The sequence below is a fragment of the Gossypium arboreum genome, chromosome 1 (genome assembly GCF_025698485.1).
Source record: "Gossypium arboreum isolate Shixiya-1 chromosome 1, ASM2569848v2, whole genome shotgun sequence".
NCBI lineage: Eukaryota > Viridiplantae > Streptophyta > Magnoliopsida > Malvales > Malvaceae > Gossypium > Gossypium arboreum.
The window spans coordinates 34043646-34058969 of record NC_069070.1 but is presented as its reverse complement, the minus strand read 5'-3'; the positions used below and the strand labels follow the sequence as shown (position 1 = coordinate 34058969).

General features: G+C 34.9%; 1 non-coding gene across 1 annotated transcript; it reads left to right on the top strand.

The window, feature by feature from the left end:
* Positions 1-763: 763 nt before the first annotated feature.
* LOC128282163 (small nucleolar RNA R71) lies at positions 764-868 on the top strand. Its single transcript, XR_008272401.1, has one exon. It is a non-coding gene; the product is annotated as a small nucleolar RNA R71 (small nucleolar RNA).
* The last annotated feature ends 14456 nt before the right edge of the window (positions 869-15324 follow it).

The following is a 15324-nucleotide window of genomic DNA, read 5'->3' as shown; positions in this document are numbered from 1 at the left end:
CAGCTAGCACTTTCCCACTCCTTAGTGTAACTGCTTTCAGGTGCTCTTTTGGGTTGGGTTCAGTGTTACTAGGTAGACTTCCTGGTGGTCTTTAGAAATTAGTCTGGTGAGCCGTCCTATCTGAGTTTCGAGCCCTTGAATCAATGCTTGTTGATTTTTAAGTGTTGTCTCGGTATTCTAAAAATGAGTTTCTAACACCAAGATGAATTTTGTTAGCATCTCATCAAGGTTCGGCTTTTTCTCTTGTTGGTAGGGTAGTTGTTGGAAGCCTGGAGGTGGTGGTCTCTGATTCCCTTGGCCTCCCCATGAGAAATTTGGGTGGTTCCTCCAACCTGTATTGTAAGTATTACTATAAGGATTATTTTGAGATCGATGATTATTACCCATGTAATTTAACTACTCGTTCTCTATATTGTGGCCATAGAGTGGGTATTCTGAATTGCTTGATCCACCTCCACTTGCTTCGCACTGCATTACTGGGTGAACTTGTGAAGAACTAAAAAAACCATCAATTTTTTTATTCAAGAGTTCTACCTAATTAGAGAGCATGGTGACCGAATCAAAGTTATAAACGTCGACTACTTTTGTTGGCTTTATCCTCATGAATTGCCACTGATAATTATTTAGTGACATCTCTTCTATAAATTCATAAGCATCTTCAGGTGTTTTATTATTGATAGTCCTACCAGCGGCTGCGTCAACCATTTGTCGAGTCGAAGGATTCAAGCCATTATGAAACGTTTGAACCTGTAGCCAGAGTGGTAACCCATGGTGAGGCATCTTCTCAAGCGGTCCTTGTATCTCTCCCATGCATCGTAGAGTGTTTCTAAATCCTTCTGCACAAAAAAAGAGATATCATTATGTAATTTAGCCGTTTTAGCCGACAGAAAACATTTTAATAAAAACTTTTCAGTCATTTGTTCCCAAGTAGTGATTGACCCTTGTGGTAACGAATTCAACCACTGTTTAGCTTTGTTTCTCAATGAAAAAGGGAATAATCGAAGGCAAATGGCGTCATCAGAAACGCCATTAATTTTAAATGTATTACATAGTTCCAAAAAGTTTTCCAAGTGAGTGTTGGGATCTTCGTCCTGCAAACCATCAAACTAAAAAAATTGCTGTATCATTTGAATTGTGTTAGGTTTCAGTTCAAAAGTATTTGCAGCTACAGCAGGTCTAACTATGCTCGATTCAATTTCTGTTAAAGAAGGTTTAGCATAATCATACATAGTGCGCGGAGCAGGATTCTGATTAGCAACAATCGCAGGAGGTAGCAGATTTTCCTAGTTTTCAGCCATCTCTTCGGTTGTGGTTGAAGTATCGTCCTCTTGCTCTTCCTCTGTGTATCGTAAGCTTTTCCTTATTTCTCTTCGGTTTCTATGAACTGTGTGATCGATCTCACTATTAAACAGTAATGGTCCCGACGGGTTTCTTCTAGTCATACATTATAAAAACCTGCCAGGAACAAATAAAAGAAAAATTAGAAAAGAAAATAAAAATTTAAATTGCAAATAAAGTAGAATGGCTAAAGTAATAAAAATTGAGTGTTCCTAATATCCTAGTTCCTGACAACAGCGCCAAAAACTTGATACGTGACATTCGCGACAGGTCTTAAAAATTTATAATTAAGCGTTCTTGAAACTGACTATTATCACGATGAAGGCAAGTGTACATATCGAACAGTAGTATAACTTTAGCAATATCGGATTGTCGAATCCAAAGGAACCAAGAGTACTAATAATTACTTTCTTTTTATTATCTAGCCAAAAAATTAAGGGATTTTTTTATTTAAATTAATTAACTAAACTAAGAGTGCACAGAGAGAAATTGGGGAAAAGCTTTTGGGAAAATTCGATTGATTAAGACAATACCCAAGGAAAATTCCACTTAGACTTCACTTGTTATTTGACTCTGAATCAGACGATTTATTCATTTGACTTGATCCGTAGAAATCCCTAAGTTATATTATTATCTCTCTCGAGACTAATAATGTCTAACCCTAGGTTGATTAATTGAAATCTCTTGCTAATTAACACCTAGTGTTGCATTAACTCTATCTATGGATCCCCTTATTAGGTTACACCCTAATCCAGAAAAATCTTATCACCCTATCTCTAGGCATGCAATCAATTCTACTTAATTATGACAAATTTACTCTTAGACAGGCTCTATTCCTCCTCTGAATAAGAGCATTAACTTTAATCAATATCCTGGAATATTAAAATAAGAATTAAGAACGCATAATTAAGAACAAGTTAAATATTTATCATGCAATTCAGATAATAATAACAAGATTCGTCTTAGGTTTCATTCCCATTAGGTATTTAGGGGTTTAGTTCATAATTATAGAAGAAAGCATCTCAGAAGAATAATGAATACAAAACATAAAGAAAACCCAAAACCCTGAATGGAAATTGAAGGGAGATCTTCTGTCTTGATGATGAATCCGACTTCTGAGATGGACCAATCGGCTTCCCTTGAGTAATTCCTTGCTCCTACTCTGCGTCTCCCATTCTAAGTGCCTCTTCCGGTGTTTAAATAGGCTTTAGAATGCCTAAGAGCCCTCAAAAGTGGCCTTTTCTGAATAGGACTATGCTTGGGCTCGGCAGGGACACGCCCGTGTGCGATTACTCCAGCCCGTGGTCAAGGTTGTTGAATAGGCACGGGCGTGTAGTCTACCTGTGTAAGTCGTGCTTCGATCCTGCCAAATGGACATACCCATGTGACACGCCCATATGAGGAAGTCCAGGCTATGTTGATTTCCCATGTGGGTCCATTTTCTCCATTTTCGGCCCGTTTCTCGCTCTTTGTACTCTCCTATGCTCACCTTAGTATAAAGCATGAAATTAAAGGATTAGGAGCATCGAATTCACCAAATCTAAGGAGAAACCATCCATAAATGTGCTAAGCATGGGATAAAGATATGTATAAATTATGGTTTATCACTAAGAATAAGATGAAATTGATTGACTTCAGTTTCGTGTTATTTATTCTAAAGAGGAAGCTCCTAGACAAATTCATATTTTGCGTAATAGTCAATATGAGCTTTATAAGGAATATGTGGATGAATATGCAAAAGCTAATGTTGGTACATCAATAGAAAATGATTTGCAAGAAAGTGGTGTCAGTAATGCTAAAATGGTGTCAGTAATGCTTCTACCACTAGAAAAATAGGTAAGGGAAAAGTTATGACTGGGAGGTCCAAGTTTGAGAGATATATTAGGATTGTTGACACGGTTGATAATGTTAAGTCTAAACTAGTTAAGTCTGAACTAGATATATACTTGGAAGAAATGTTCATTTGTAAGGAAAACTGTGGTGATTTTGATGCCTTAGAATGGTGGAAGGTTAATAACCTTAAGTTTTGACTTTTATAAAAAATGGCTTGTGAAATCTTGTCTATTCCTATTACCACAGTGGCTTCAAAATCTTCTTTTAGTGCTGGTGATAGAGTGATTGATGCATACCATTCATCTTTAGAAACTGATACAGTGCAAACGTTAATTTGTGGTTCTGATTGGTATCAGAACTTTTATGGGTTGAAAAAGAAAGCCAAAGTGAGCAATTTTCAAGTATTTGTTCTATTTATTTACTATTTGAAATATTATTTAATTTGGTCATCTAATTTTAATTTTTTATGCAGAGAAAAGTAAAAATTAAAGAGATTTCTTTACTTTAAAATTAGAATTTTGAAGAATTTCAAAGGTACTTAATTTTTGAGGTGTGTACATTTTGGGGTGGTGTTTATGAGAAGTTAGTAAGCATTTTAACTTGGTTGGTGTCTGTCCAATAGTTTTGTATGAATTTGTTTTTAACTTTTCTGATATGATTATCTTTGTAAGACAATTTTACATTTTAATTACTTGTACCTTCTATAACCTTATTTTCTTTAATAAATAATAATCATGGATCAAACAAAAGGTTTTTATGTTGTTGCATTATTGAATTTTATGGGTGAAACTCATGAATTTTTTGATTTGGTGTTTTTCAAATATTGTATCATTGGATTCATTACAAGGGAATGTGATATTTATGTTGTCACTTTTCTAGTTGGTGTTTACTTGTAACACCCTAATATTGGCCCAGAAGTTTTGGCCGAATTTCGGAGGTCACATTGATCACCGAAATGATCCTAGAAAATTTTAGTTTAACAAACTGAAATGTAATGCCCCGTACCCGAGTCCGCTGCCGGAATCGGACACGAGGGGCTAACGGCTTAAACCATTCACTTTTACAGTCCATTTTAAAATTTTTCTAGGCAGTCGGCTAACTGCATCACTGTCACTTTAAAAATCATATCTTGAGTTCCAAAACTCGAAAACCAGTTTCGTAATTTTTCCCTGAAACTAGACTCATATATGCATCTACAAATTTTTTTCTAGAATTTTTGGTCGGGCCAATTAGTACAGTTTATTAGTTAAATTCTCCACTGTTACAGGGTGCGACTACACTGACCTTCATGCATTACGACCTGGATATCTCCCTGTACAGGGATTCAATACTGATACCGTTTGTTTCTATAGAAACTAGACCCAAAGGGGAATCTATAAATATATAGCATGACTCCTAATTATCTCTGGTTAATTCACAATGAATTTACAAAGTCAGAACAGGGAATCCAGAAACCGTTCTGGTCCTGTTTCACGAAAACCTAATTATCTCGTAACATACAGCTCACATGACCGTTTCATTTCTTCCATATGAAAGTAGATTCATTAAGGTTCATTTACATAATTTATTCACTATTTAATTCCATTCCTACTATTTTTAGTGATTTTTCACATCCACCTCACTGCAGCTGTCAACCTCTGTTATTAAGGTAGATTTTACCTACTTCATAATTTCCTTGATTCAACTAGCCCTTTTAACATACATGGCACAAAAGATAATCACGATTAACCATTCCAAGGGCTAATCGATTCCAAACATTACCACATCTCTTAATGAACAACATACAAAATGATCATGATACCATGCCAAGGTGCATACAAGCCATTTTCGCATGGCTAAAAGTTTACATACCAAATTTTCAACAAAACATATTAGCCTATACATGCCAAAATGCTCTCCTAGACCCACTAAGAAGAAAGTACCAAAAGTTGCTAGCCGGTGTGATGACTTTGACGACGGTCTCGAGCACACCAAAATGGATCAAGAACCTAGGTAAGCAACAAACAAGCACACCAAATGAGTACATAACTCGATGAAGTCATAAGCACTACTCTACCATCCAACATTAATAATCATTTTTTGTTTCTTTCAAATCATAACAACTATGCTACAGTTTCTTAAATTCTTGGTTCGATCTCATGCCAAGTCCTTCTATTAATTCAATGCCAAGTCAGCCCAATCAATGTAGACCCATTTCCTCAAGTTTGGAACAACGATGCACTAGATAAATCTATGCATACACCGCACAACCTCAAATTCGATATTTAGTTAATAGCTTAATCACTTACCTCATTCATCACAATTTATACCAACAACCAAACGTTGCACACATACTGCTTATTATGTTCGCTCACATAGTGCCATAGTAAATCGCACACATAGTGCCATAGTAAATCGCACACATAGTGCATTTGAGATTCCTCATGCTTCAACCTCCCAATCGGCACACATAGTGCCACTTAATTTTGCACACATTGTGCCCTATGTCAATTCATCATGGTAAAGCAATTTGCTAAATTCAAATTGTACATATGGTCATATTAACAAGTAGGAGAATCACTCAAAAATATCTATCAAGGAGTTCTCACAACAAGTGCTTAAGGACTTACCTTGCGTTGAGTATAACGGTTCAGGCCCGCTACTCGATGTCCTTGGCTTTGCCCTTGCTTGTTTCTCCTTCTTTAACTTCTCGGGCTTAATAGATAAATAAACTAGTTTAACCATCTTGCTGTACATTTATAATTCAATTACACATGCATATGTATATTTGCATATTCGCAACCCTCTTACTAATTACCCATTTAGTCGATTATATACATGATTAAAGGTAACATCATGAATGGGCATACTTATATATATATATACATACCCGATTGTGCACCAAAATTTGACTCAACATCACCTACATACTCACTTTGATGGCGAATATATATATACATGTATAGTGTTATCTACAACATCATCTAAACACCTAAATTTTTCTCATGCACACTTGATCAACCTTTTTCCCAATCTAACATAGCTTCACCTCCATTTGTGATATCATATAAATTTGCATGTTGCTACATTTCTTAAGTTCAACATCTCTATGCCCATTATAGCCACTCCCATAATCAAATTCTAAAAATCGCCACATCCTCTTTCAACTATGTTAGCGAATACTCCTCCCTTCTTAGTCCCAACTTGGCACCTCAGACAAAAGGACTTAACATCTTCCCTTTCATGCTAACATAACAAGCAACTTAGTTCATCCATACAACTAACATGTTAATAGCATCAAGGTATCAACTAAAATTTTTAAGCTTCTTGTCAACTTCCAACTCTCCAACAACCCCAAATCCAACCTTGGGATAGATAGTATTTAGACCCATCACCCAAAGGTTGTGTAAACTTCCAAAAAAATATCATTGAACATACCTTGATCTAAAGGACCACCTTGGCCGAATCTTGCTTCCTCTTCTTCCTTTAGTTACGACAATTGCAAAAGAAAGAAAACATGAGCACTCCTTCTTCCCTTCTTATTAAGCATTCAAACTCTCTCATTTTCATGCCACAAGAAGTGAAAGAAAATGATGAACATTTTTTCTTTCTTCCTCCCTCAACTCACGACAATGGGGGTACACCCACACCATTCTCTTTTTTTTTTTCTTTATTACCCATATTTCTTATTTTATTTTTTTCTACATACCCACTAACTAAACATGTTTGCAACATGTTTCCACCCATAGCATGGCCGGCCATCATGCTTAAATTTGGGTAAATTGACATGCAAACCCACCTTTTTCACAACATGCACTTATAGGCCACCCTACATTTGCCTAGCACATTTCTAAATTTTCTCACGTAAGTCCTATTTGACAAAATTCACTTATAATTAACAAAATTCAAACATGAAATTTTCACACATGCATATGTACATATAATGAGCATCAACTATGACAGTTAATTATTTTTATGACTCGGTTTACTGGTCCCGAACCCACTTTTCGACTAGGGTCAATTTAGGGCTGTTACATGAAAAATATTACAGTATTTAAGTTATGTAAAATTCTCAGTTATAAAATCCTAATATTTCAAAAGAAAATACAGTCCAAATGAAACTTACGTGTGTAAAACACAAAATTCCGTACCATAGTTTTTAAAACAGTTCTTACAATTCAAGGTGTTTAAGTATAAACTCAGAAATTATTAAAATACTATTAAAGCTATTTTTAACCGTGTTTGTCTAAGACTTCTACATACCGAGTCCAGCATCAGAATTCAAAAATGTACCTGCAAGGGGAAACACTATGAGGTGAGCTACACGCGCTTAGTGTGAGTTCAAAATGTAACTAACAACGGAACTACATGTCAGAAACCAAATAGTAGCTCGATAATGAAAAGTACTTACAGAGATACACAGAAACAAAAAGCAAACTCGAAACCAGCATACCAAACAACCGTAACAGTCAAAGCACACCAAATCACAGACAAAATACTCAACAGATAAACCCGTCAACGGGACGATACAATAATCCTTGTCATCATAATCCAAAATGTCACTACGCTAACACCTCAATGCATGCAGAATCAATCATAAATGTTATGAAAAATAGACAAATAACAGACAATTAGCTCACACCCAAATGCATATGAATGCAGTTAAGTATTAAAAACCCACCCATCTAGCCAAAACACCTCTTCGTCCCTCAATCACACCCCAAAAGAGCTATTTAAGCTCATCCAGCCAAACACACCACATAGGACCTCGAAAGACCCATCCAACCCTATACACTATGTATGTGACTAAGCCACTCAGATGATAATACACAGCAAGGCTGGTGTATATGCAATACAGTGCATTGCAGTAAACCACTGTACAAACATGTTGCAGTTTAAATTGCCAAAATAGATAATAATACGCAGCAAAGCTGACATACAAGTGGTACAGTGCGGTAAACAATTGTACCGATAAGTTGCAGTTAAACTGCCAGGTCAGATTAGAATCAATCTTTATTTTCTTCACAACCAACCAAAAAATTACTTTATGCAAGTGCATGTATGCTTACAACCTCACAAAAACAATGAACACATTGACAGACAGTCAGACAGAAATAGGTATGCACACACCCAGCTAATTGAGTTCAGAATCAGATATCTAGCACAACAGTCACAAATAACACATAAGCCAAAACCCAGATTAGAGTTTTAACTACCCTCGCTAAAGCTTAGTCAAGGGTTGGAACACACAGACACATTTTCAGATCAAAAACATATACAGAACTAAAATTGGTGGCCTAGGGCCACAAGGCTATGTGCTCTGGCAGTGTGGGGGTCAACACGTTCATGTGGGAGGAGGCACAAGCCCATGTGAGCTAGGGACACGGCCGTATGAATAGGCCATGTAACTCTTTGTTTATTTGTGCTAAAATAAAGTATAGGGAAGAAACAACAATGCAAGGGTCTCACACGCCCGTGTTCCTACTAGACATGGCTGTGTGTCCAAAACACACACCCGTGTGGGATCCATAAATCCCCAAATTAGTCATACAACCGTATGGTAAAAAATCAATAAAAATCTAATTCCCAAACACACACACCCATATGCCCAGGGGACATGGCCGTGTGACTAATTTTCCAAAATCAGCCACACAATGGTGTTGCCAAGCTGTGTGGCACCAAAATTAGCCCAGAAACCCTAAATCCTAATTGCACACGACCGTGTGAACTGCCCGTGTGGGGGTACACGCTCATGTGGTCACGAAACCACTCCAAAATTGAATAAAAGTCTCATTTTTCGATCACTAAAACAACCCCTAATCAAAGTATTTTAGAACCTATCCATAACACACCCTCTTTCAGATAATTGCAAACAACACGAACCTCAAATGCTCAATTAACAGGACACACCCAAAGAGGTCGACAAGTTTTCATAGCAAACTAGTACCAAATTACATTGAATTAAATAAAAAAATAAATCATAAAAGAAAATGAAAAGTTTTGAACCTCATACCTGATTCGTAATCGAGATGCTTAGAAACCAATCAACACATGTTGACGACCTCGATACGAACCTGAAGCTTTTCGAAAGCAAAAACAAAACCGTTCTCTTCTTTTTCTTTTCAAAAGACATAAAAAAGGCTAAAAATGAAAAAAAAGAGAAAGAAAGAAGAAAGAAAAGAGAGAAAAAAAATGATGGAGAACGTGCCGAAAGAAAAGAAAATAAAAATAAAAATAAAAATAAAATAAACATTAAGAAAAATAAATAATTATATATTTTTTTACTTAAAAAAATCTAATAATTACAAAATAAAAATACCTCTCCAAAACGCACACACGAGGAATCAAACCCAGAACCCAAAGGTACACTAACACTAAACTAACCACCAGACTAACATGCCTATTCTGAAATTAAAGCGTGGACACTATCCCAAATGCACGACCTACTCACTGACACTATCTCAAACTTCTAACCCCAAAAATCGGGTGTTACATTACTGCAGCATTTTTGGTGTTATCTTTTTGAATTGCTTCTCTTGTAATATGTTTTGTTTTGAATCGATCAAACTACTTGTTTACAACTTAGTTTTTTATGATATTACAAATGCCCCCTTCAACTTTAGAACTCTACAATTCTCATGTTGAAATGTAAGTTTTATTTAGTTGGTTTTATTTTATTTAATTTTATTTATTGTTTGTGTAGTTAACATTTGCTAACATATAAACGAACATGTTCGTGAATGTTAAACGAACATGTTCACGAACACTAAATGAATCGAGCCCGAACACACCAAATAATAAATGAACTGAGTTTGAACATGATATTAAAAATTTAAATAAACACGAACCGAACATGAACAAATTAAAAAATAAACAAATGAACACGAACACAACCTTGTTCGTTTGATCCTGATTCATTTACACTCCTAAGAAAAGGGAAGGCTTGCTCGTTTAGTTGTCTCTTGACTTGTAGAATCCGCTTGTTTCTAAGTCACAGATTGATAATTTCTTACAGCGGGTGGAGTATGAAAATATGCCGCTTATTTGTTTTAAGTGTGGCATCTATGATCATCTACAAGATGCTTATGCAAAAGAGGTTATGTTGGATAATGTTCAACAGAAGCCAGTACCATCTACTAACTTGTAACAACTCGTTTTTAGTGAAACCGAAACAGTAGTTTTGGGACAATAAATCGAAAGAGTAAATTATTATTTTATTTTTATTTTAATGTCTATGTGATGCTAATAAGTTGTATTAAAATTTTGTTAAGAAATTTTGACGTTTGCATGCTTAATTAAGTAAAAAGGACTAAATTGTAAAAGGTGCTAAAGTGGAGTTCTATTTGTTAAAAGGACTAAATAACTATGAAACTTTAAAGTTAGAGGGCTTAGATGGTAATTAGACCATTTAAAGAGTTAGTGGACTTTTATGGGCACAAATTAAGTGATTTTTAAGTTAAAATGTAAGGTTAATAAAGTAATTTAATTAATAAGCTAAAGAAAAATAAGTAAAAACAAATGTATCATCTTCTTTAGTTGATTTTCCCCCAAAATTTTGATGGAGAAGCCATGGTTGGGGTTTGAAGCTTCAGTCAGTTATATAGCTTGCATGTAAGTGTTTTTGATCCATTTTTAAATGATTTCTATGTTTTTGAAGTCGTTGCAGCTTAACCTTACTAACCCAAAGATAAATTTGCAAACCTGTTAAATATTTAGAGTTGTGTCATGAATACTCTGGTGTTATTTTTTATGTTTAATGGTAGATTATGAGTCCTTGTTGATAAATACACAAGTTTTGTAAAGTGATTTTTGATGAAAATAACATTTAGGGACTTGTTTGTAACATTTGTAATAGTTCAAGTTAAATTCATGGAATGATGGTTTGTATGACTTGATATCGGCCTCTAATGAAATCAGCTAGCTTTAATGAGGGATGAAAATGTTTAAATTTCAAGTTATGAGCTTAAGGACTAGAATGTGAAAAGTTAAACTGTTAGGGGTAAATAGTAATTTTGCAAAAATATGAAATGTGAACTAAATTGAATGCTAAGGTTATAAAATGAATTAAAATTTTCTATTTAGATCAAGATAGACCAAGAACAGATTTAGATTAAGGAAAAGCTAAAGTCTCAGATTAGTCGGTTCCGTTTCTACACTCTAATTGTCGAGGTAAGTTTGTATGAATAAATATCATTTTAATGTTATTTTTAATTACATTCTATTATTTTAGTTGTCATATAATTGAATGATGACTATCCAACAATGCCATGATGGTTATCGAGTCCTGGTTGAACCTTAGGAATTCATAGGATACAAATGACATGTCATTAGAGATTTCATGTTTCGGGTGTTGGTCTTGAATGTCCTACTGATGGCTAAGGTCCTGCATTTATGAAAGGGAAAGGAAAGGAAAGGAAATGATTGATAAGTGTTCAAAATGAACCATGTCATGTATATATGAAAATGATTGAAATGGTAAGTTTCCAAATAGAAGTATACTTATATTTATGAAAATGTGAATGACTCAAATGATGTATATTTCCATGGAAATGAATTACCATATGCTATATTCAATTGAATTATGTATAAATGCACTAACTTGTGATTGATGATGGTGCTTAGGCTTGTGCCAAGCTTGTGGTTGGATTACATTATGCTTATACTTATGTTATTTAAATGAAATGGTAAGTTATGTTTCATGTTTTACGAACTTACTAAGCATTATGTGCTTACGTAGTTTTCTTTCCTTTGTTTTATAGATAATTAGAAGCTCGTTTGGTTTGGAAGCTCGTTGGGGATCTATCACACTATCCAACATATATATCAGTAGTTTTTAATGTTTTGGCCAAGGTTATAATGGCATTTATAGTTGGACTTGTGTTGGTATCTATTTGAATGTTAGTTGATGATTTTAGCATGTATAAGTTGTTTTGGTACCATTTGATGTTGGTTGGATTGTGTCATGTTGGTACTTTTAGTGCCCTATTAGTGTCTATTAATGTGGTTATATATTGATGCATGTTTGAATAACCAAAATGGTATGTGTTGATTTGGTTGCAATATAACCAAGTTTTGGTATGTTTGAGATGGTATTGAGTTAAACATGATTGATGAATGAGAAGTGGTATATATGCATGTATAGGTAAGTTTGAATGTTTGCATTTGGGGTGCCTTGTATGGCATATTGGTAGAATGATATTGAACTATTGAATTGGTTATTTCATGTAGGTTTTGGTCATGTTTTGATGCCTTGTTTATGTGCACCAAAGGCGTTTAGGTGGTTGCAAGTTTTGGTGTTGAACATGGCTTGAATTTGGGCAAATTCATGTCCACATAGCCTGGCGACATGACTGTGTATCCCCTGTAGGTTTTAGTGTACATAAGTTAGGCAGTTACATGGCCTGACACATAGGTGTGTGGGGTTATTTCGAGAGTTACATGGCCTAGCACACGGACGTGTGACTTGGCTGTGTAACACTACTCAGTTATTTCGGTGAGGACATGGGCTGGGACACGGCCGTGTGTCCGTATTTTGATTGTTAGATGGCTTGAGACACAGGCATGTGTCTTAGCTGTGTGAGGCACACGGCCTGACCACATGGCTGTGTGATCCCTGCAGTCAATTTTTTCCAACTTTTTTCTTATACTTTCTGATTGTTTCTAATTTGGTCCTGAAATGTTTCTAAGGTATTTGTAGGGCCTTGATAGCTCGATTAAGGGACGTTAAGTATGTGATTGAATGTATTTAGATTTTAATTTGCATTGATGTATGAAATGGATGTATTAATGTTTCGTTTGTATGGTAATGCTCCATAACCCTATTTTGACGATGAATACGGGTTAGGGATGTTACATAACTCATTTGAAAAAGAGTGGTTTGGTGAACAAAATGTTGTCAAACAGTAGCAACAGAACTTGACCAAGTTAGGAATTCAAATAAAGATAGCAATAGATTTATCTCCTGATTCTTTGGGCATTAATTTAGCAGATGAAAAGTTGAAAGAAATGAGACATGATCCTTCGGGTTTTTGGGTTAACCAAGAGAATAATTTAACAGGCCTAAAGGTAGTAAGGGTAATACGACCCAACATGGGACTGGGTATATGAATCACGAGGTGATGGTCGGTGATTTTAAATGATGGGACTTAAGTGGAATGGGTTGGGAATGATCAAGTGCAACGGGCAAGTAAGACTAATAAATGAGTTTTCTCCTTTGGTTCTCAAAAGGGACATAATTTTAGTTAGAAATCTTGGTATTGCATGCATGATTGAGATTAATTTGGATCCTACCAATAATACTGTTGTACATATTGATGAAAAATCAGACCCAAATGTTGGATTTGGTTTTTCAAGTAATTGTGTGTTTAACCTAATTACAATGGCCTTTGTATAGGCTCAAGTTGGAATATTAAGGTGCCTAAATTATCCTTGAAGTCCTTACAGTTTGATTAGGATAAATAGACCTAATTTCTCTCCAAAATGTAATTAAAACATTCATGAATTTTTGGGCTGCGCAGGGGGTATGTCGTGATGCCGAAAGGCTGTGCCACGACATTGAAGGTAATTTCACTCCAAAACTTGTTTTTAGCTTTTGTCTTCAATGTTGAGACATCAATATCTTGGTGTCGCGACATAGGCATCATTTTTTGGACCTTATAAGCATCTTTAGCTCCCGACTTGACCTACAAGACTATGTAACCTTATTTAGATATATAAAATGTAATAAAAACTACTAGAAAGCATAAATTACTACTTTAAGTATGAAAACCTAAATATATACTAAGATGCTTTGATTTAACTATCAAACAAGCTAAATTTATGTGTAAAAAGAATGAAAATAATAGTGTATTTCATGGCAGATCACACCCTCACACTTAACTTATTGCTTATCCTCAAGCAACCAAAACACATATATTAAAAAATGAGAAAATAAAAAAATTAACACGAAAATGACTTAATTTCTTTCTTTAAACAAGCTAGAGTTAGTGAAGATGAATGTATAACCTTACACCTAGACTCTCCCGCACACTTAAAGTTTTGCTTGTCCTCAAGCAAACCAAGTCTAGATACATAGCATGCAATAAGAATATGTCCCTTGGATTTTATTACTACTAAGAACATGATTGTCAAAAATTAAAGGTATAATAATTCTTATCGCACATGTAACTTAATCTTGATAGTTCGATGTCTTGAAAAGTTTTAAAGTAAATCAGTATTAGTTTACAGAGTAACATTACTAACAAATTAGAAATAATTCTTATGACCAAATGTTTAACAATATCACCATTAACATAAATCAAATAGATATGTAGTAGACACAGTCATGTGAATCAAAAACATTCATTAAGTAAAATTGTTAGCAAAGAGAACGATTAAGTCACATTGGCCTTCTAGGCTTATAACTTTCTGAGGTTTAGGATGGTATGAGTTCAAAGAAAAAACATGGCTCAAAATGGTTCAAACACTAGAAATAGTTAGGCACATGACATTGTTCCCTCTCTTCCCCCTTAATGACCCATCTAAGCTCACTCCCTTTTGTCTCCCTCTCTCACCTACCTTATATCTCCATGTAGGAAGATACAATATAATATTAGCAACTATGGTCGGCTTAACGAGTTTTGGTGCACTGATGACTGAGTTTTCTTACTTTTGGACTCTTTGTTTTGTCGCTTTGACTTTTTACTTATTTTTTAATCACAGTGCTTTTGTTTCTATTCTATACTTTTTCTTCTCATTTTTGCTTTTAACTTTTCTAGATTCTTCTTTGCCGCACATTTTTGTCTATCCTATAATCACTGTATCACATTGTTTCTTTCTTTTTCACTTTTCATTTTTTTGAAACCACTGTGATGTATTTACATAAACCCTCAATATCTATGGTTTGACGTCTATTTCTAATGTATTAAAGGACCAAGGATAGGGAAGAGTTCAAGTTTTCAATTTATGTGTGGTACTTGGGTATCAATTTTTGTAGGTTCATCAAAAAGGAGTTATCAGGCTCAAATAAGGAGCCTAAGGATTCATAGTATTAAGGTATAGTCATTTGAGAACTAGCTATTCAAACAATGCCTTAGGTCATCCCTAAGCATCCCACCATACACAATTTCTTTCATGCTTCGAATTAAACCGAATGAATAATAATCAATTCAAGCATTCATGTATCTACGACTATCT